At 45.2% G+C, this 20,999-nt stretch overlaps 1 protein-coding gene across 5 annotated transcripts in view; it reads left to right on the top strand.

Annotated features, from left to right (window-relative positions):
* The window catches only part of RALGPS2 (Ral GEF with PH domain and SH3 binding motif 2), a 145,100-nt gene that overhangs the window by 9,969 nt on the left and 114,132 nt on the right, over nt 1-20,999 (top strand). The window contains exon 1 of one of the 5 annotated variants that reach the window (XM_073643339.1): nt 4,780-4,911. The exons of the other annotated variants lie outside the window; for them this stretch is intronic. The gene's annotated coding sequence lies outside the window, so the exon portion shown is untranslated. Of the gene's footprint in view, nt 1-4,779; nt 4,912-20,999 lie in introns of those variants that run through there. 5 annotated transcript variants of the gene reach the window in all.

Below are 20,999 nucleotides of genomic sequence, written 5' to 3'. Positions count from 1 at the left end.
TGCCCGCATAATCCTCATTAAAATGAGTATCCAACTGCAGCTGGACTCCTAAAATGCCCATTCTAATACCAAGCAGGAAACTTAAAAAAATGTATATATTATACAGCCATTCTGAGAGTTTCAAAGTAAATACATCAGCCTCATCTGGTCTAAGAGTGCCATTTATTAATGGGTGCAGTTTGTAACGTCAAATCTTATTGACAGATCCACTTTACGTCTCGTGCTTGCGGCAGCGTTTCAGCTACTGTCCTAAAGGGAAGTTATGAAAGTGTCTTCATTCAGTGATAACTAGCACTAAGTGTATGTAGGAAGTTATGAAACTTTTTCTACAACACTGTGAAGTTGCTAAAATACAGATCTGCCAGTTGCTATGAGAAACAGTCAACAAACTACTTGTAGATAGACTTGTCTTTAACAGCTCCACTCCTATAGGTCACCTATTTAAAGGGGTTGCCCAAATTTTATATTTATGACTCACTAATATACTTGTATTAGCAAAGCGTCTTCATTGTCCTGGCTTCACGATCAGTGCTGGGTCCCAGTAGCTCCTCTTCCAGCTCGGGCTTAATACAGTAGAGTTTCCTCAGTCAGCATGTCATCAATGCTGCATGGGAAGGGGGCTGGTTTCATTATTTTTGAAATAACAATCAAAAAATTAGTAGGGCTTTGAAAACTTAAAAAAAAAATCTAATAAGATAAAGTGTGGCAAAATATAGTAAACATAAAAATCATTACTTCCCTAGTAATTTCCCCACTATTTTGGTGGTCCCTCCGATCTTGTAAACCTAAAGTGATAATGCTCTGTAAGTTTGTATGCGACTACTACAGCCAATCCTGGACTTCAGGGGTCACATACATGCTGATGTCAGCGATTGGCTGCAGCGGTGCACATATGGGACGTCATCAAGGCGCAGGGCAAGTAAACAATGAAAAAAATCCATGTGAGGTGCCTATGCTGAGTAGATGAAAAATGTTTGTAGTGATATGATCTCCCGACCCCCTCCACCCTCCCGCCTCAGGTCTGGGATGTTTCCCGACACCCTCCGTCCGCCTTCCTCCGGTCTCTGATCTTTCCTGACACCAGGGCTGTGGAGTCAGTAAGCCAAACCTTTGAATCCAACTCCTCAATTTCCATGACACCGACTCCGACTCCCTCATACATGGCTCATGTTTAAGCGATAAATTTACTGTAGCACAGATTCATCTCAGCTAAAATTCTAAACCCTTAGATAAGGAATAGGACAGACATTTCATAACTTTCCCAAATTCTTATGAAAAAATATTCCCCACAAACTACATTGAACTACTGTACCCAATTTATTATATATTTTTATACCGACTCCACCAAAATGGGCTCCGACTCCACAGCCCTGCCCGACACCCTCCGCCCGCCCGCCTCTGGTCTGGGATGTTTCCCGACACTCTCCGACTGCCCGCCTCTGGTCTGGGATGTTTCCCTACACTCTCCGACTGCCCGCCTCTGGTCTGGGATGTTTCCCGACACTCTCCGACTGCCCGCCTCTGGTCTGGGATGTTTCCCGACACTCTCCGACTGCCCGCCTCTGGTCTGGGATGTTTCCCGACACTCTCCGACTGCCCGCCTCTGGTCTGGGATGTTTCCCGACACTCTCCGACTGCCCGCCTCTGGTCTGGGATGTTTCCCGACACTCTCCGACTGCCCGCCTCTGGTCTGGGATGTTTCCCGACACTCTCCGACTGCCCGCCTCTGGTCTGGGATGTTTCCCGACACTCTCCGACTTCCCGCCTCTGGTCTGGGATGTTTCCCGACACTCTCCGACTGCCCGCCTCTGGTCTGGGATGTTTCCCGACACTCTCCGCTCGCCTGCCCGCCTCTGGTCTGGGATGTTTCCCGACACTCTCCGACTGCCCGCCTCTGGTTTGGGATGTTTCCCGACACTCTCCGCTCGCCTGCCCGCCTCTGGTCTGGGATGTTTCCCGACACTCTCCGACTGCCCGCCTCTGGTCTGGGATGTTTCCCGACACTCTCCGACTGCCCGCCTCTGGTCTGGAATGTTTCCCGACACTCTCCGACTGCCCGCCTCTGGTCTGGGATGTTTCCCGACACTCTCCGACTGCCCGCCCGCCTCTGGTCTGGGATGTTTCCCGACACTCTCCGACTGCCCGCCCGCCTCTGGTCTGGGATGTTTCCCGACACCCTCCGCCCGCTCACACGCCTCTGGTCTGGGATGTTTCCCGACACCCTCCGCCCGCTCACACGCCTCTGGTCTGGGATGTTTCCCGACACCCTCCGCCCGCTCACACGCCTCTGGTCTGGGATGTTTCCCGACACCCTCCGCCCGCTCACACGCCTCTGGTCTGGGATGTTTCCCGACACCCTCCGCCCGCTCACACGCCTCTGGTCTGGGATGTTTCCCGACACCCTCCGCCCGCTCACACGCCTCTGGTCTGGGATGTTTCCCGACACCCTCCGCCCGCTCACACGCCTCTGGTCTGGGATGTTTCCCGACACCCTCCGCCCGCTCACACGCCTCTGGTCTGGGATGTTTCCCGACACCCTCCGCCCGCTCACACGCCTCTGGTCTGGGATGTTTCCCGACACTCTCCGACTGCCCGCCTCTGGTCTGGGATGTTTCCCGACACTCTCCGACTGCCCGCCTCTGGTCTGGGATGTTTCCCGACACTCTCCGCTCGCCTGCCCGCCTCTGGTCTGGGATGTTTCCCGACACTCTCCGCTCGCCTGCCCGCCTCTGGTCTGGGATGTTTCCCGACACTCTCCGACTGCCCGCCTCTGGTCTGGGATGTTTCCCGACACTCTCCGACTGCCCGCCTCTGGTCTGGGATGTTTCCCGACACTCTCCGACTGCCCGCCCGCCTCTGGTCTGGGATGTTTCCCGACACCCTCCGCCCGCCCGCCCGCCTCTGGTCTGGGATGTTTCCCGACACCCTCCGCCCGCTCACACGCCTCTGGTCTGGGATGTTTCCCGACACCCTCCGCCCGCTCACACGCCTCTGGTCTGGGATGTTTCCCGACACCCTCCGCCCGCTCACACGCCTCTGGTCTGGGATGTTTCCCGACACCCTCCGCCCGCTCACACGCCTCTGGTCTGGGATGTTTCCCGACACCCTCCGCCCGCTCACACGCCTCTGGTCTGGGATGTTTCCCGACACCCTCCGCCCGCTCACACGCCTCTGGTCTGGGATGTTTCCCGACACCCTCCGCCCGCTCACACGCCTCTGGTCTGGGATGTTTCCCGACACCCTCCGCCCGCTCACACGCCTCTGGTCTGGGATGTTTCCCGACACCCTCCGCCCGCTCACACGCCTCTGGTCTGGGATGTTTCCCGACACCCTCCGCCCGCCCGCCTCTGGTCTGTGAACAACCTGCCTCCTCTGTTTAAATTGTCAGCAGTGCCCTGTCATTCACAGACCGGAGAATACTCAGTGCACAGTCCGGCCTCTGTGCACCGAAATCTAACAGAAAACTTTAAATGGCGATTACAGAATAACCACAAAGTGGATTTCTGTACATTACAAAATTATGCTCCATGCTGGCACCATAAACCCAGGAGATTGTCTGCAGCTTTTCGCTCTGTTGGGAACCTTACTCCAAGAAGAACAATGCCTGTAAGGATCAAGAAATAAACTAGACAGTCATGAAGTTTAAAATAAGATTCTTACTGCAAGATCTCATCTGTGACTTCAGTTATACGGCATGTTATGTCTGCACAGTGTGACGGCTCCAGTTGTTGTTTTACAGTCCGCACATGCAGAGGAGGTGACCTGTCCCATGATCCGGACACATGTTTTGTGCAATTAACTGTGTCAACGTGACACAGGTGTTGTATTAACATCACTTAACTACTAGTGCTGCTTGACCTGGTTTTTACTGGTGTTAATACACTTATTTCATCTCCTTAGAAGAATGCCTTTCAAGCCTCCTTTGGGGCTTGTTGCAGTTTTCTGAGGATACAGCTGCAGGAGTAATCTGTAGTTATTGTCTTCCTCCTAAATACCAGGGCTGCAGCCTCATGTTGCAAATTTAATACGTTATGCACATATACATATATAATCATCACGGAAAAACAGCGAAAACCACAATGGAACCTACGTGTGATCCAAGTAAATATGTGTAAACTTTCTTTCCGGTCATTCCATTTTGCATTCATTCCTGAAAAGCACTTGAAGGGTTAAACTATCCAACAGCAGTTTTTATAATGCTGAGGGGCGCTGTTTTTAAAATGGTATCACTTTTGGGGGATTTCCAATATAAGGGTCTGCCCAAAGTCACTTCAAAACTGAATAGGTTTCCCCAAAATTTTTTTTTGTAAATTTTCTTGAAAAAAAATGAAAAATTACTGCTACGTTTTTGAACCTTCTAACATTCTGACAAAATAAAAGAATATTTTATACATGGTGCGGATGTAAAGCAGATATGAGGGAAATGTTAGCTATTAACTATTTTTTGTGTGGTATGAATATCTGGATTAAAGGGATAATCATTCAAAGCTGAAAATTGCTTAAAAAAAAAACATTAACCTTTTTGTCACATTTCTGATATTTTTTTTTTATAAATAAACATAAAACACACAGACCTAAACTTACCATTACAATAGAGTACAATGTGTCGCAAAAAAACAATCTCAAAATCACTAAAATAATGATAAAAAGAGATGGGATCTGCACAACACCATGAAATGAATTGCATAATCTTTAGTTTTCCTTCCAGGAGGCTGAGTTTCCCTAAGCCTCGAGCATCGGCCGTCCTCTTATGAGAAATATTAATATGTGTCTAATCACTTGACATCATCGGTCTTGTGATGGTGTTTTTCTGTGTTGTGCTCGGCTCTCGGGCGGCGTGCTAATGTCTTCTTCACATGTCTTCATTTAATATTCTTCTCCAGGGAAGGCTGAAAGCTGCAAGTCTGAAGTGTAAGTGAATCTCGTGATGGATCCGCTTTATAGGAAGTCGGCGCTGGCATAGTGCGCACATTGATTGGCAGCGTTGGTCTTAGTGCGTATCCTGAGCTGACGGTCAGCAGATGCGAATATTTCTTCACTGTGGTTTAAAAAGCATAATCCTTCCAGTGTCTTATTTATTGTGCGGTTAATCCAAGCTATTCCAGGCATTCTGGAAGTTGTAGCACATTTGCAAACTATAGTTGGCACCAGGTTTCTCCTTTACAAACAAGGTCGAAAAGAAGGCAAAACGGAAAGATTTTATAATCTATTTATAGGACTTTTTGCATATTTTAGGTTTCATTTACTTTGTGTGTGTTCATACTATATATTTTTGATTTGCCTTAACTGTATGTTTGTGTTTTTGTTTTGTTTTTCCCCCCAGACTGATCCAAAATGGCTGTGTACAATAGTGTCCCATAGGGTTTGATCCATTTTCTAAGTTGCTACTTTGATTTTGTACTTACGAACAACTGCACCATTGGTTAAATAAGGAGGTTTAAATCATGTCCTCAGTATTGCCAAAAAACAGTTGAGAACACCAAGTTTTGGGCAGGATTTGCGTAACTTTTTGGCTTGGGACAACCCCGAATTTACCAGAATTGTTTCCCAAAAATTCCAGGCAGTCTTGTTAAATTGTGGACTGCTGGCAACTATGTGTTAGGCTTTATGTAGATGGTCCGTGTTTCACGTATGTGTCTTTTTCTTGGGTAGAACACAGCTGTTGTGTCCAAATTTGATCTGATTTGCGTATCAAAATCACACATTTTCATCAGTGGCTCCTCAAAATAAATGGACAGTGTGACGCTGAGTCACTTCTCACGGACAAGCTGTGAGTCCGGATAGTCAAGTAGTCCGAGGTCAATAGCCAGGAGAGTAGGTCATAAACAGAGGAAAGAGATAAAGGCGTAGTCAATTAACAGTCCGAGGTCAAAATACCAGGAGGATAGCGGATCAGAGCAAAGGGGTTAGACAAACGGATGGTCAGAACGAGGTCCAAGGTCAGGCAGTGATAGATCAACAAGCAAAACACTAGGCACAGAGAAAACCAACCGCACTTAGCTGAAGCTACAGCTGACAGCTTTCTGGGACCGCCAGCTCAGTTAAAGCGCACCTGTCAGCAGGATTGTACTCAGTAAACTACATCCACTGTCAGGTGGGCGACATTACACTAATTTAAAATGATACCTTGGCTGATGAAATACATCCTGTGGGTCTTATGTAATCTTAACTTTCCGTTTGGAGATAATGATGTGCTCCTGCTCCAGGGTGGCCTGTGGGGGGGCGCTCTATCTGGTGCTCTGCTTACATATTCATCTGTTTGCTCTTATGACAGCTCACTGATCGTTCACTGACCTGCCTCCTATTTTACATAATGCATCTAGTAGTGCGGGGCTAAGTAAAATAGGAGGCAGGTCTGTGAAGGCACAGTGACCTGACATAAGAGCATACAGATGAATATATAAGCTGAGCACCAGACACACTGATGCCAGGGAGAATGAGCCGCTCCAGCGAGCGGACTCACTGAGCCAAGCTGCGGGGCCCGCTTGCTGGGGCTGTTCATTCTCCCCGGCATCAGTAGTCAGAGGATTATAGCAGGTGACGTCTCCAGACAGGTGAGTATATGCATTTTATTCTTATTTTTACAGGTGGACACAGTGGAAGCAGACACTACTACCCTCATCATTGTCCCTGCTGTTGCTGATCGCAGCGCCGGCAGGGAACCATGATGAGGGCAGCGTTCAGCACCCGGCACTTGGGAACAGAGCTAACTGTAGCGCTGATTCCCAGGCGCCGGTACGTGTGCTCCTGATGCGGCACACGTTTGCCACATGTGTGGCAAACACGGACACATGGGACATGGATATCTCCGGTACCGGAAATATACGGACGTGAGAAACTGGCCTAGTGGGTAGGAAAACTTGCAAATGTATTTTATTTTTTTTGCACATGAGAGAAACTGATGCCACACCAATGATAAAAACTGAGATACATAACAAAATTGTATAAAAATTGGATCCAACACCCTTTGACAGTTGTATCCAACTTGCAGTTTTTCTTCTCTACGTAAAAACTACTGGACAGCTAACATAGGCCTTACACGATGTGCACAATCTGCTTGAAAAAATCGCCTCATAAAATGCACAGCAATGCCAAGACGACGTTGCTGTGCGCATATTCCGTCTTATGTCAGTTATTTTAACCTCTCTACAGTTTGGAAGCCCTGAAGCGGTTACAAGAAGTGACGTGCTCATACTTTGGACGGCCATTCATTTTATACACTTAACGTTTAGAGTGAAAGCTGCCTCAGGAAAATGACTGCCAGCGTTCATTTATTATACTCGCTTGTATAGCACCATTAATTCCACAGCGCTTCACAGACAATATCGTGTTATGAAGCAGATTCACCAGGGAAAACTTGGTGACTACCCCAGTGTGCCTTAGTATGTTTGTTTTAACTTTTTAGAACTTTTATACCTTTCAGATCAGGCCACAAGTATGGCCTCTTGCTGTATGTTTGCTTGTGGGTGATGGTGCGGGTGTCCGAGGTGCGGCTGATTAAGCCTGTCTGTCATGGTGGCTCATGTAGTAACGTGTTTAGCCAACTGAAACTGAGTGAGTATTGCTGTGATTTGCCCGTCCCATCTGACACCAGTTAGTCACCAAACTTTGCTAATTACTGTGGAGACATTCAAGTGATGTCTTTGATTAGTCATATTTCCATTTCAGTCCTCTTCCAAAATACTTTGGAGTTTTAGTGTCTTGTAAACTCTGTTACCACGGGATGCCCGACTGATGAAGACCATGACAGGTGAAGTGACATTGGGCCAACTGATGGACCCCGAACCTGTTCGTGACAGCATCTCTGTATCTATAAATTACAAGTTTTAGTCAAAATCTTTACAAATCATTAGAAACATTGGGGGAATTTTACAGAGACTGGAATTTAATTCCCCAGTACTGGACTAAAGTACATAATTGGTAATAATTCTAAACGGAGACCGTAGTTTGGTAGGAAATCGCTTCTATTCGTAAGATTAAAGCTTCTAAATTATCTTTAAGTGAAATGTTCAGCAAGCTATGCAACAGAGAGGACGTGCACTAAAAGATACAACTTCGCTATCCCCGAAATCTGGCATAAATGATTCAATATCTTCCCCTATTAGTTTTTAATTAAGTAAAAAATATCTGTGTTGGATGTGGATGTCTGTATTAAACTGAAACCTACAAAATACTTGCACAAAGTCTTTAGAGCTTAAACAGCAACGCCACTAAATACATAGATCATTCTCTCTATTTTATGTTTTTATATTTTTGTTTATTTTTGCCCAATAATTTGCCTGTAGCGTTACTGCAGACAGGGAGGAGGCTGTTACTATTTCTGCATGGGATAAACACCACTGAAGACATTTACTGTAGTTTTGTGTTTTTGGTACGGGACGAGTCCGGGTGTGAGAACATAGGTGCTAGTATAGAGGAAATGGGCGAGCGCTGGCCGTTAATTGCACATAAAAGCGCCTGTGTCTCTCCAGCCGGGACTGGAACAAGGAGGGAGTTTGACCAGTATGAGCAAAATATGTCTTGATCTTTATTCTGTATTTTCTTTTTTCATGAATTTATGTGCAAATATATCAAATACAATTTTTCTTTTTGACTTTCATGCATGGGCTCAGAAGTGCAAAAAAGAGAAATATATTTTGTTTCTTAAAATAATAAAAAATGAAATGACCAAGTGGAGTCGTAGCTGCCGTCACAGTTAGGAAATGGGTGTGACTGTGTCCCTTTTTAAAGGGCTTTGAGGATCTCTTATCTGCAAGAAAGTGTGCGGTCACATTAGTCACCCGTCGGGATGAATGAGCGGAATTTAGCGAGCGGCGAGCGTTGGCAGGATGTCGCTCCTGACACCAATTGTTCCAATATATTAAAGAAAAGAATCAACCTATTCTCCTTTGCTTCCCGGCAAGGGCTTTCCAGATGAACGGTTGTATTCACTCACTGGGTGCAAGAAAGTCACAGTAGGTGTTATCCAGAAGTTATATACCTTCATAGAAAGTTACCTGAAGTCGTCTCTTGTTCCTTGTGAATAGATATAATCATAGCCTATTTCACTGGGAGAAACTCGTCCATGCAAGACAGGAGGTGTCATGCGAGTGATGTAACCAATGCATCCAATCTGAGCTCTAGAGATGCAAGTGTTGAAGAACTAAAATTTCTTTGACAAATCGACATTTTCTTAATTGGAATCTGTCAGCACACCATGACTGTTCAAACCAAGCATAAGCACTGGGTGCCCCCCTGGTGTGGCCGAGGAGTTCAGTGCACCTGCCCAGCTAATTGTTTTCCATCTATCTCCACTCCTATAAAGCCATATCTGTCCATAAAGGAAGAGAGGAGTGGAGGTTGATGGGAAAAGGTGCACTGACCTGCTCCACCACACCAAAGGTGCACCGAGACTTGTGCTTGGTTTGAACTGTCATTTTGTGCTGTCAGATTCCAATTAAGAAAATGTCTATTTGTCAAAGAAATTATTTTAGTTCTTCAACGCTTGCATCTCTAGAGCTCAGATTGGACAGGTCTTTTCTGACAATTTGGTTTTCTTAAAAGGGATTGTCCAAACTGTACGACCATTCCCTGTTCATGGGGAGTAGTTGTTCCCAGGAGTACCACCGCCCCAATACAAATGAACGATACTGTAACCACTTACGTGCTGCCGTTCTCCTGAGTGATGGTGGTCCCAGTGACTCTTAGCGGTCATGTATTTAGCACGTGCCAAGTCTTTTAAGGCTTGGAGATAAATTCATAGCTCATCAGATAATTTTCTCTCTTTAAAGGGGTTAATCCCATCTTCATAAATAGGTGTTGTCAGATTGTTTGTAAAAAGAAGTACAATTGCAATTTACTGCTTATCAAAACTTGTAGCCATTCTTAACATGTTTGCTTTCTTTCTTTACTACTCATTGCCTTGGAGACCGACCACCGCTGCTAGACATGCCGCAGTGCATCGGAGCGTTCATCTATTTAGCGTGTAAGCGCTGTTTTGATAATCGCGTCAATCACTGGCGCACGCTCTTCCTAATCCCAGCAAGCTTCAGCGCTGTGCTTGCATGATAGACAGCAGCGGTGGTCGGTCTCCTAGGCAATGAATTGTAAAGAAAAAAAATTAATATTTTAAGAACTGTTGCAAGTTTCAGTAAGCAGTAAATTGTAATTGTACTTGTCTTTTACAGCTCTATTTTACAATATCCAGCCCTAAAGATGGGAGTAACTTGTCTGGTTCAGAAAAAAATTGTAGAACCATAATCTAACAATTCTGTAGCATCTTTCCTTAGAACTCTGTGTTGGGTTGTTCCTACTAAAAATTGATAGACAGACAACTGGGAGTTCCCAATTGGGGGTGTTTCCCTGTACACTGCGGCGCTGTCCTATCAGAGCTGACCGTGCTAGAATGAGCAGGGACACTCTGACAAGAGGGAACACAGACACCCAGGAGTCATACATTTCCAGGAGGAGTAACAGAAGGGCAGCACAACAGAGATAGACGAGATGATCCAGAAGTGTTTTCTCAGGGGGGGGATATAAAAAATCTACTAAACCTTTTTTGATCTTTTTTAATATTTTTGTAAGAAAATGGCCAGTTATGGGTAAACCGTCTGGCTCCACACTGGGAATAGGATTTCATGAGTCCGGCAGGATAATATCCTATCTGGATGTGTTTTCACTTCTCCCAATATTGTGCATGACAGGTTAGGTCCCTGAGACCCGGTGGTGTATTATACATGATATTGATCGCAGCGCAGATGATTGAGCAGAGTCTATCCTGCGCTGGCTGGGCGTCTCAGATTATTTTTCCAGTAGTGGTTATGTGGGAAGCGATCACTTATCGCACCTGCAGTAATTGCAGCTGTATTACATTGTGGCTATTGTATTGATGATCCTGGATAGATGTTGTTACTTCGCCTCCATGTGTGCGATCTATGGACGGAGTGATTCTGGCTTCTCCACTGTGTGATCCCTCGGTGGGTGGCCACTTCCTGCAGCTGCTCTTAACCACTGACCCAGCTGCACCAATATAGCAATCCTCTGTCGCTTGGGAAATTGAACTTTGGGTTATTCCAACGTCTATATCAATTCATATTAATCCTGCGCTTGCGTTTGTGGCTGCATCAAGGGCTTCATTTTGGCATTGACATAAATGTTAAAAGAGCGGTCTGCATTAGACAATGTTTTTTTTTGTTTGTTTGTTTTTTTTCTTCTCTCCATTTCCAGCTGCTATTATCACATATACCGGTAATTATAAAGTTTGGGGAAACACCGCAACAACCCTACAGCGCCACCACACTGGTAAACACAACATTACACTGATCCTATTAAAATCAATGTATACATAATGCATGGGGGTATGCCTGGTCCTCAAACCTCCATAGATGCCCAGAAGATGGTCCTGAATAGGGGGAACCCTTTATAATAAAGATTTTCAAATATGGAGTATTCCGGACCAAACAAACTTTTTTTTTTTTAAAGGGTTTTCCTACTAGTGTACACACTTGGATTTTTTTTTCTTAAAGATTTTATAGTAATTGTCTAATTGCATGGAGATACATCTTTACAAAGTTATGGTCTTAGCAGATGTCCATGTTGCTCTTCTTTTTGCAGAATCCATTTCCCCTGGTAATGTCCCTTAGCCTCACTTCTGTTCTGTTGTCTCACACCTGCAGATTGCTCTTCAAAGTCAATTCCCTCTTTGTTCTGATGGGGACCTGCTGTTTTTCTCCTCATCTGCACTGAAACTTTCACGCTCCCTGCACCAGGAGGAACTGTGGGAGGATGGAGTCATGGCCCCTCAACCATCCTCTGGGGACACTAACATTTGTTATATAAAATGTGATTTGTATATTTACATTTTGGCACCATGATCTTATCCCAAGTTTTATATAATTCTACAACACTTGAAAGTCGATCACGTACATAATACACTGCACTACTTAGTAGTGACAGCACAAATGATAACCGACACTCGCTTATTCTTAAAATAATTACTTTATTGATCCAGTAGTATAAAAAGCGCAAAAAATGGTTGAACACAACAGCACAAAAATTAAAAAGGCAGAAAAATACGGTATCTCCTGAGCTCCCAGGCAAAATGTTTCAGACCTGCATGGTCCTGTGTCAAGGCTTGACAAAGGACCATGCAGGTTTGAAACATGTTGCCTGGGAGCGCAGCAGATATTTATTTTCTGCCTTTTTAATATTTGTGCTGTTGTGTTCAACCATTTTTTACACCTTTTATACTACTGGATCAGTAATGTAATTCTTTTAAGAAGATGTGAATGCCATCTATCATTTGGACTGTTACTACTACTGGAGTACTTTGCCGCGCACCCAGACAGGTGAGCTGATTGCTCCTTTTTTCAAATTTACTACTTAGTGTATCCTACATTTCAGCATTCTCTTGGCATGCAGCTGATTCTTGAAGGGGTAATCCACTACCTGGACTACCATTTTTAACTGAAGTGGTTCCCCTTGTAAAATAAAGGAAACATATGCTTACCTTCCATATCTGCACCACTCCAGCGATGTTAGCGCAAGATCTCCCTTAGGCTCGCATGACATATTCACATGAGCACTTCCGCAGATCAGTGGTCACTATTGGGCTGCTGCGCTCTTGCTACCTCTTTGTCCAACGTGAGCGCACCACAGCCCAATAGTGGGTGTTGATTGGCTGCTGGGCTCATGTGACCTTACAATGTCACACGAGCCCTGGTGCCTATATCAGTGGAACAGTTCTGGTAAGGGAGGTCAGTATATGTTGCTTTTTCTTTTTACAAGGGGGATTACTTTAGTTAAAATAGAGTTGTTCAGTTAGTGGACAACTTCTTTAAGTTGCATTTACACAGCACTGTTATTGTGCGGTCTAAACAGGCTATTGATCACCCGACTTATGAGCAAAGCTCTTGACCGTTGGGTGAAATGATCTTTTGTGCTGCTCGTTCTCAGCCATGGATAATCTTCAGGACCTGTGATGCTGAGAACATTGGCAGCCTGTGCTCACCAATTGATCTATTATAGATCATTCAGTGCACATGTGAAGCGTGATCTATTAATGACCGCTAATCAGGAAACAAGAAGGCGATAGGCTCGTGGTAATGGATCCTTGGGTCCAGCTGATCATGTCGCGGGCTAGCTGATGTCCTGACAATGATGTGTTCGGTTCCTAACCTCTGTCATACTTATTAGATTCAGTTATTACTATTCACCCCGGCTTCGAACGGATGATCAGCCGCGATCGGCTCTAGCTCTTACCCTGGACGTTGTAGCTGTCATCGACTTCTGATGGCACAGGACAAGCTTCTAGGTTGTGCCACCTCTGTGCCGTACTTGTATGGCGCTGTGCAGGAAGGGGTTAAGCATCATACATTGTTTAAAGCCCCCATATATGTCATTACTTTTTTTGCTTTATGTTTAATCAATTGCAACTTTTTAATATTTTTACTACATTGTTTGGGCTTTGAGTCACTTTGTATTATTTGAGCCACATACAAAGCTGTAGGGACAGAAAATGCTGAGTGTTTGGGCATTAGATTGTATGGCTGCTAGGTCTAGGATTTATATAATGAAATACAGTTAAAGAATATCACTAATCGCATATAAAAGTCCAATACAAAACTTTCTTGCTGGCCTGGTGCACACGGCTATGGAATATATAATCGATCCAGATCAGATTACTGTCTTTATGTATTGAAATGCTGCATGACTAATCGAGGATTTCTCATACTCCCTTTTATCATGTCTGTGCTAGTCTGAGATCCCAGAAAGAGCCAAGGACAGGATTTATCAGTGTTAAATCCCAATATGTTGACAATCCCTTAAACACATCTGTATGGCTCCTTTGTCTCGTCTTTCTGCCTCCTCCTTTTTTGCTGCTGGAACAGTGAATAAACTCGCTCAACCGGCCCCTGCGCTGAACCCCGTAGTGATGGGTCACGATGGGATTTCTCACAAGAGGGTTACAATTTTCAGGTGTGTCTAAGCGGTGTCATTCTGTAATTAAGTTATATCGTGGCCTGAAACTTTGCAGCTTTTGTTTGGCTTTACCCAGGATTTCCATGCCACGTAAATCCTATTATGCTATTTTATCCTTTCTGAGTGGTGGGGATTCATATGAACTATAATTTTGCACCCCTGAAAAATGTACCCTAAAAAACCACTCTGTGGATTTTGATGTAAATTGGCTGAGTATGGAATCTGTGCCAATCTCATGGCTCTTCTGCAGCAAAACCGCATGAAAATTATGACTCAAGGCTGTGTGCATACGTTGCATTTTTGCTGCGTCTTTTCAGTGCAGATTTGTCACAAAACCTGAAGGGATTCCAGCAAAGTGGATAAGACTCCTGAAGTCTCATGCACATGTTGCTTATTTGTGACTTGCAGATATAAATCTGCAGAATGTGAATTCTTTCAGCGTTTTTGCTGCAGATTTCACCCATACTAATGAGTGGGGAAAAATCTGCACCAAATATGCATCTAAAAAACGCATAAAAAATGTGTGTTTTACACTATGCTTTTCCTGCCAAGAGATGCAGAGATTTCAGCACCAAATACCATACTTAACGTATACATTTACCTTTAGTCTTTTCGCTGAGTTTTTGGAGCAGATACTAAGTGTAAACACTCCAAATTCTCTAAAACGTTAAAGGTCCTGCTCAGATTCCTGGAAAAAAAAAACAAAAAAAAAAAACCTCATACCCTTGGGCTGCATTCAGACAGCAGTTTCTCTTTGCGATCTCTACATAAACAGAGCATTATTTCACCATTGCGCAGGATCTGATTTTCACCCGTTCATCTGGTGTCCATGCAGATACTGTGGCAGGCAGGCGCACTCTGATCCACCCCATTGAATTCAGCTGATCCGCACGTGGTTGTTCTGCAGCTCAACAGAAATCTAAGGCCTTTTGGTTCCTGCTTCCGATTCCATTGCAAGGAAAATATCTACCATGTGAACACTACCCAAGAGATGATTGCTGCCATAGTAATTACATTTTTATTTCTCGTGCCAGCATTAGAATAAATGTTTCAAAATATCACATTTATATTTGGCAAATATTGTAAACTGCGCTGTACAGTACAAAGCAAAACTATCTTTCCAAATATCCGAGAAAGGTGACCTTTGCAGCAGCTTGAAGCGTTTGCATCCTGGTGTAACATTAAGGTGTTTGCTCCTGCTTTAATATGTACTGGTGGCTTAGATTTCTGAGAAGTTGTTCGGTGAAAACAAATAATCGATCACTAGGTGATAACTTGTTGATTGTGGGGGTCCTATTGCTGGGATCTGCACCGATCGGCAGAACAGGGCACTTTCATCCTTATCCGGATGGAGCTGCAGTGCAGACGCTCAACCACCGGTCTTTGGACCTGCACCCGACTTTTTACGGCAGCTCCATAGATGGTGAATGGATGGGCATCCAAGCTGCTGCTTGATTTTGTAACAGTGATGAAACTTTCCCATTCTCCTGAGCAGTGCGGGTCCCGGCAGTTGGGAATTCCACTGATCAGTAAGTTACGAGTCTTATGACACATCCCTTGTGTAGGGGATACACTTGTTTTCACTGGACAACCCCTTTAAGAATTGCTCAAAACGCATCTTTGATATGTTATAACCCCGATTATAACCTATAAAAAAATGTATATGGGCGAGATGCAATTGAGTGAATTTTGGCCCATAGTTTGGAGTTTTATATTCTTGGCTGTATTGCACTCTGTTATTTCTGTGCTAAACTCTACAAATTGAGCCCCCCACCCTTCCCACCCTCCCCTAGAGGCGCTGATTTTGGTCCAAAAACTTGGTCCCATATATGGCACTGGATGGAGCAAGCAATGCTAAGAAATAATCTGACTATTTGGCTGTGTTGAGATGCTGTGTTATGCATGATCCCAATAAAATGTAGTAATGTATCCGGGTGCCTTGTCGTACGAATGCCAAATGTGTACGAGGATCTTACTGTACCTCCTGGTGCCTACAACTTTATGCATTGCATATAAATGCGTACAAACATGTTCAGTGTGTTGCCCCTCCTCAATGCAAAGCAGGTGGTCTGGTTTGGCTGTATGAGAGGCCTCTGACTGTGTCTAAGGGGTAACATTTCTCCTTGTCAGAGGGCTCTCATACAGCCAAATCAAACCTCCTGCTTTGCACTGAGGAGAGGCACTAACCCGAAACATGTGTCTGCAAATTGTGCTTTTATCCTCATGTGGCAAGGGTTGTTAAAAGCTCAAGATTGACCCTTAGGATTGCTACTTGCAATATGTGGTAGTAGATTTCATGTCCTCTTACTCTATGAAGATGCAATTTGCATTTTTGATTTCCCAGAGGCCTAGAAGTCTCCTTACACTGGCATGTCACTCTCCACAAGGAGATTATCACTTGGATATAAATGTGTGAGAACCCTCCCTGCCTAAGCATATAGTTTGTAGGAAAAGGCTTCAGGGAAACCTGAAGGGTGTGCTGACACATGTCGGATTTCATGTGCATTTCGATGCAGGTTCTGTGCCTAAATCTGCATAAATTCCAATGTTAATCTCACGTATAATGCATGTGAATGGGACTTGATGAGAGGTGGGAAAAAATAATCTGTTCTGGAAATGTCATGTCGCTTATTTCAGTTGTGGTGATTCGTCCCAAATGACGATGTTGGGGGATATTCCTCATGCAGAATTGCTGCAGATCTTCAGCAAACCCATGGTGTGAATAATGGGGTGTTCCTTCTGGTTCTCCTTTTAGGAAGTGGTTGTGATGAGTCGTGGTGCAGCCCTGTATCTGCGGCAGGCCGGTGGCATCAGCAGTGCGGCTCGTGCTCTTTACACTTCGCTGCCCCCATTGCCTCCGTTTATTGAATTTTTGTCAGCAAGTTCTTTGTCCCTGCAGACAGATCAGGCAGAACCTTTTCTATGGTGATATCATTGCCCTGGACACACACGCAGGACCTTGTTTTACTTGCCGCAACCTGCACAAATCCTTTGAAAGGGAAAAATAAACCTGCACTCGATACAGTACAAGCAGTATCCAGTTACCTTCATGTGAACGATTGCCAAGTGTGATTATTTGCAGACCGAAGTGTTTTTCTCTTACTTATCAATATCATTTATTTCTGATGCTTTTGGATAAATTCCAGGTAACTAAGGTATCTGCAAATGTTTGTAAGGACTTCTGGTATCCACGTTGTGCTACAGTTCACAAGTCAGGTTTTATTCTCAGGTTTCATAAAGAAGCTTATTTATTTTTATTATTTGGTCCAATGCTACTTAAGGCTAAGTTCAGACATATGTTTGGTCCTTGTGCATAGCGGACCGCTCACTGACAGGACCCAGACCAATATCAGCCTGTGTGTAAGTTCACATGGGTTATTTTGAGATGTCCTTGTGGAAAAATGGCTGCAATCGCTAGTCTGGTCTGACTTAAAAGGAATCTGTCTGCAGGTTTTTGCTATGTAATCTGAAGACTGCAGGAGATAGAGGCTGAAACACAGAGTTCAGGGATGTGTCACTTATCAAACTGTGAAGGACTTATCACTAAGAAATTAACATTGGGGACAGTAGTTGGGCAACTAAGCACCTCACTGTGTATGGACTTTGTACATACAGAGCCTGGTGTGGGCGGGGTTAGCTTCCTCAGCTCTGCTTCATTCTAAATCTTAAAGCTCTGATTGTATCAGAATGGCGGCACTCAGTAATCTAAGTGATACATCCTTGGATTCAGCTTCTCTTTGCCTACATTACGCTGCTCTCAGATGAGGTAGCAGAAACCTGCTGACCGATTCCCTTTAAGGACCGAACTAGTTCTTGTAAATAGTAGGCAGCTCCTGCACCCGTCTGCTTTGTGGATAACACACGGGAGACGGTCAAGTCTTCACATCCACAATTTGCAGACTGATCTGCAGAGTTGATTACTCCATGTGTGCTTAACCCACGGCTGAATTCAGATGTCGCTTTTCACTGTCCGAGTACGGGCCAGGATTTCCAAACCATTCCTGGGTCTCCTGATCCGAACTCAACAGCTTAATAGGTATGTATGTGTGGCACCCCAGGGGTCTGGTTTCCACAGTAATGCAATGTTATGTCTGAGAGCAGGTGGGAGGTCTCTTGGTCAGGAATCCTATGCATGCCACACCTCCTGCCCAGTCCTGGGAGGGGAAGGACTTCCCCTATATAAACCTGGGGCTGAGGCAGGGTTGGAGAGTTCAAAGGGAGAGTTCAGCCAGGAGGGCTGACAGGGAGCTGTGGCTCCGGCTGGGCCCAGCTCCTGGGCCATGCCAGAAGTAGAGACAGAGAAGAGAAGCAGCTATGGGAAAAGAACAACAGGAGCTCTGTGGGAGCAGTGTTACAAAGAGTCAGGGGCTGGCAGCTGCAGAGCTCGCCCTGACTGAGAAGATTTCTTACCGGACCCGGAGTCCGAGGCTGTGGGGACTAACTCCTACCCAGCAGCAGAATCCGTCAGGCAGGGGATTTCAGGTCCTCTGGCCAAGAAACCCGAAGGCACGGTCACACGCATGGGACCAGCACCGCCGTCGTGGAGCGGAAGCTACTAGAAGGCCCCGAGTCACCGGCCATACGGGTGAGCACCACACGGTACACTCAGGGACGTGGGCTACTTATACTCGCTTCTAGCAAGGTAGCCAGAAGAGTATCGTTAGTTTGGGAGGCCTACAACTCCGCCTGGCCAGAGGAGATCCCATCTGCTCAAGGACTGACCAGGCCCCAACCGCTAGCCAGTACTCCGGGAGGGTCTATCTTTGTCACCAGTAAAGACCCTGAACTACACCGCATCGTCTGAGTGGTTCCTGCTACCCCCATCATCCACGTCGGCTGCCCTGAGGCCATACCCCTCCCGTTGGGGGTTATACCATCCCCGCTGCACCATCCTTCCACCGGCCTCAGCGGTCTGCCCTGCAGCGGCAGCTCCAAAGCTGCATTCAACGGGTGGCGTAGTCATCCAACATCCACTGCTAATAGACCGCCACTTAGTTTGACTCCCTGGGCACGGACCGGGTCACCGCCACGAGACTACAACCCTCAAAAGATCCGGCTCCGGGTAAGCTCCCGCGTGCGCAACGCAGCGCGACACAGGCCCAGGGGCGCGTCATATGATGCTGTCAAGTTTGTCAGGAGAACCCAGGACGTTCTGGGATCTCAGTCTCTACTCGGACTTAGAAATGCTGACGTCTGAGTAATGTCTGTAAAGGGAACCTCATATGTTATACAGTCCGATCTGTGCGCAGCACAGTGTAGAGAAGAAGCTGAGCAGAATATTGGTTTATTGGAAATTATTTAAGATAACTTGTATTTTATTCATTAAAATCCCTGGTGTTTCTATGCATAAGTCCAGTGGGCCGTCCTACTCTGTGATTGACAGCTAGCTCTGCATGCACAGTCATAAAGGGAAGCCAGTCGATCACTGAACAGGACTGCCCACTGGACTCATGTACAAATAATTGGGAATTCAGTGAATAAAATGCAAGCTTTACTAAAACTTTTCTCATAAAAATGACTATCAATCTATTCCACTCCTCCTGCTCTATAACACCCCGCCTGCAGGTCAGATGCAGTTTTCAGTATGTCAGGTACAATTTTACAGTTTTTTTTTTTGCAGAACTTTTATTTTGATAAGATTAGTTATCCGTATTGATTGATGCAGGTCTGACTCCCATAAGCCACACCATCAGCTTATTTGAAGGTGCTGCAGAGCATTGCAAGGGTTACAATTACATAACTTGTGAAGCGCCTTTAGAAGTTAATAGACAATGGCTTGCAGTACCATTCACGGCCACTACACAATGTACTGAGCTGTACTTCCAGTGATCCCATCAATCAGCTGATCACGGTGAATGAACTCAGGCTGATCTGATGTTGATTACCTATCCTGAGAACTACCTGGAAACCCCTTTAATTTCCTGAGTTTATCATCCTTGGTTCCATTGCTCCGTTTTGCCACGTGGTCCGCACTCAACTACCTGAATCGGCCAGCAACTTAAGGGTGCACCAGAAGGTGGTCTTTCTATGTTCTTGTGAGACCCCTCATCAAGGCTTTCTCTGGATCCAAAGGATTTTGTAGCTTCTATACCCATAGTTCCAGATCTCCAGCTGTCATTATGCCCATAGAGGCATGCCCCTTCCCAGGTTACAGCTGCAGCTTGTACTGAGCAGTGTGAGATGGCAACATGGAGGAGGGACACTGAGGAACTGTCAGGATAGGCAGACAGAAATTATGTTTAGGTCATGTATCCTATTTTTCTCATATTCACAAACAAGCAAAGTAGCTCAAGCTGAGGATCCTGACCCGAACCCCCTTGTTAGTGAGACCCCATTATCCTGGCAGTCTGCAGTTGGGGCAATATTGCTGCTTGGCTTCCTTTGCTCTATGTATGTGCCACAATATTTGTAATGACAACTTTTGCATTTGTGTATTGTTATAAAAGTAATTCACAAGACGTGAGCGCCCAGCTATTACTCATCTGTTACTGGAATAGCCGTATTTCTGGTACTGAACCGGTTTTTATTAGCAAAGTTTTATGACTCCTCGATCTTTTGCATTACAACACAGTAACTCAGGGGTGTAGTTGGGAATCTCTGCCTTATACCCTTCTGAAACACCGTAGCTATTGCCTTTCTGCCGAGATACTGCATTTCAGGATTTGGGATATGGAAAGGGCTGAAAAGGACATCTCCACCATATCTCTAGTTGAATGAATCCATGGCTGCTTTCTTCGGAAAAGCTGTCACATTAGCTGTAATATCACATCTTACTGCTGTGACTACTGTGTTTTGCCAGGAAAGCTGCTATGCTTTATTCTAAAGATGGATCACCCCTTTTAAAGTATTTTCATCATGTTTGAAGCCGGTGCAGAGATCCTTTTACTTAAAGGACCTGTCAAAACGAGTCAGGTTTTGTTCTTTTCTTCCCGCTGCTCCCCTGAGTATTCCGCATTTCCTTTTTTGTAAATCTGCTATACGGTTCCAGAGATATGGGCCTTTTTAGTTAGTGTTAATTATTCTAGTCTATACCTGGGGGG

The sequence above is a fragment of the Phyllobates terribilis genome, unplaced genomic scaffold (assembly GCF_046119375.1).
Source record: "Phyllobates terribilis strain yellow unplaced genomic scaffold, ASM4611937v1 Scaffold_8__6_contigs__length_399053987, whole genome shotgun sequence".
In the NCBI taxonomy this organism is placed as follows: Eukaryota; Metazoa; Chordata; class Amphibia; order Anura; family Dendrobatidae; genus Phyllobates; species Phyllobates terribilis.
The sequence above is the reverse complement of the archived record's forward strand: the minus strand, read 5'-3'. Positions and strand labels throughout refer to the sequence as shown.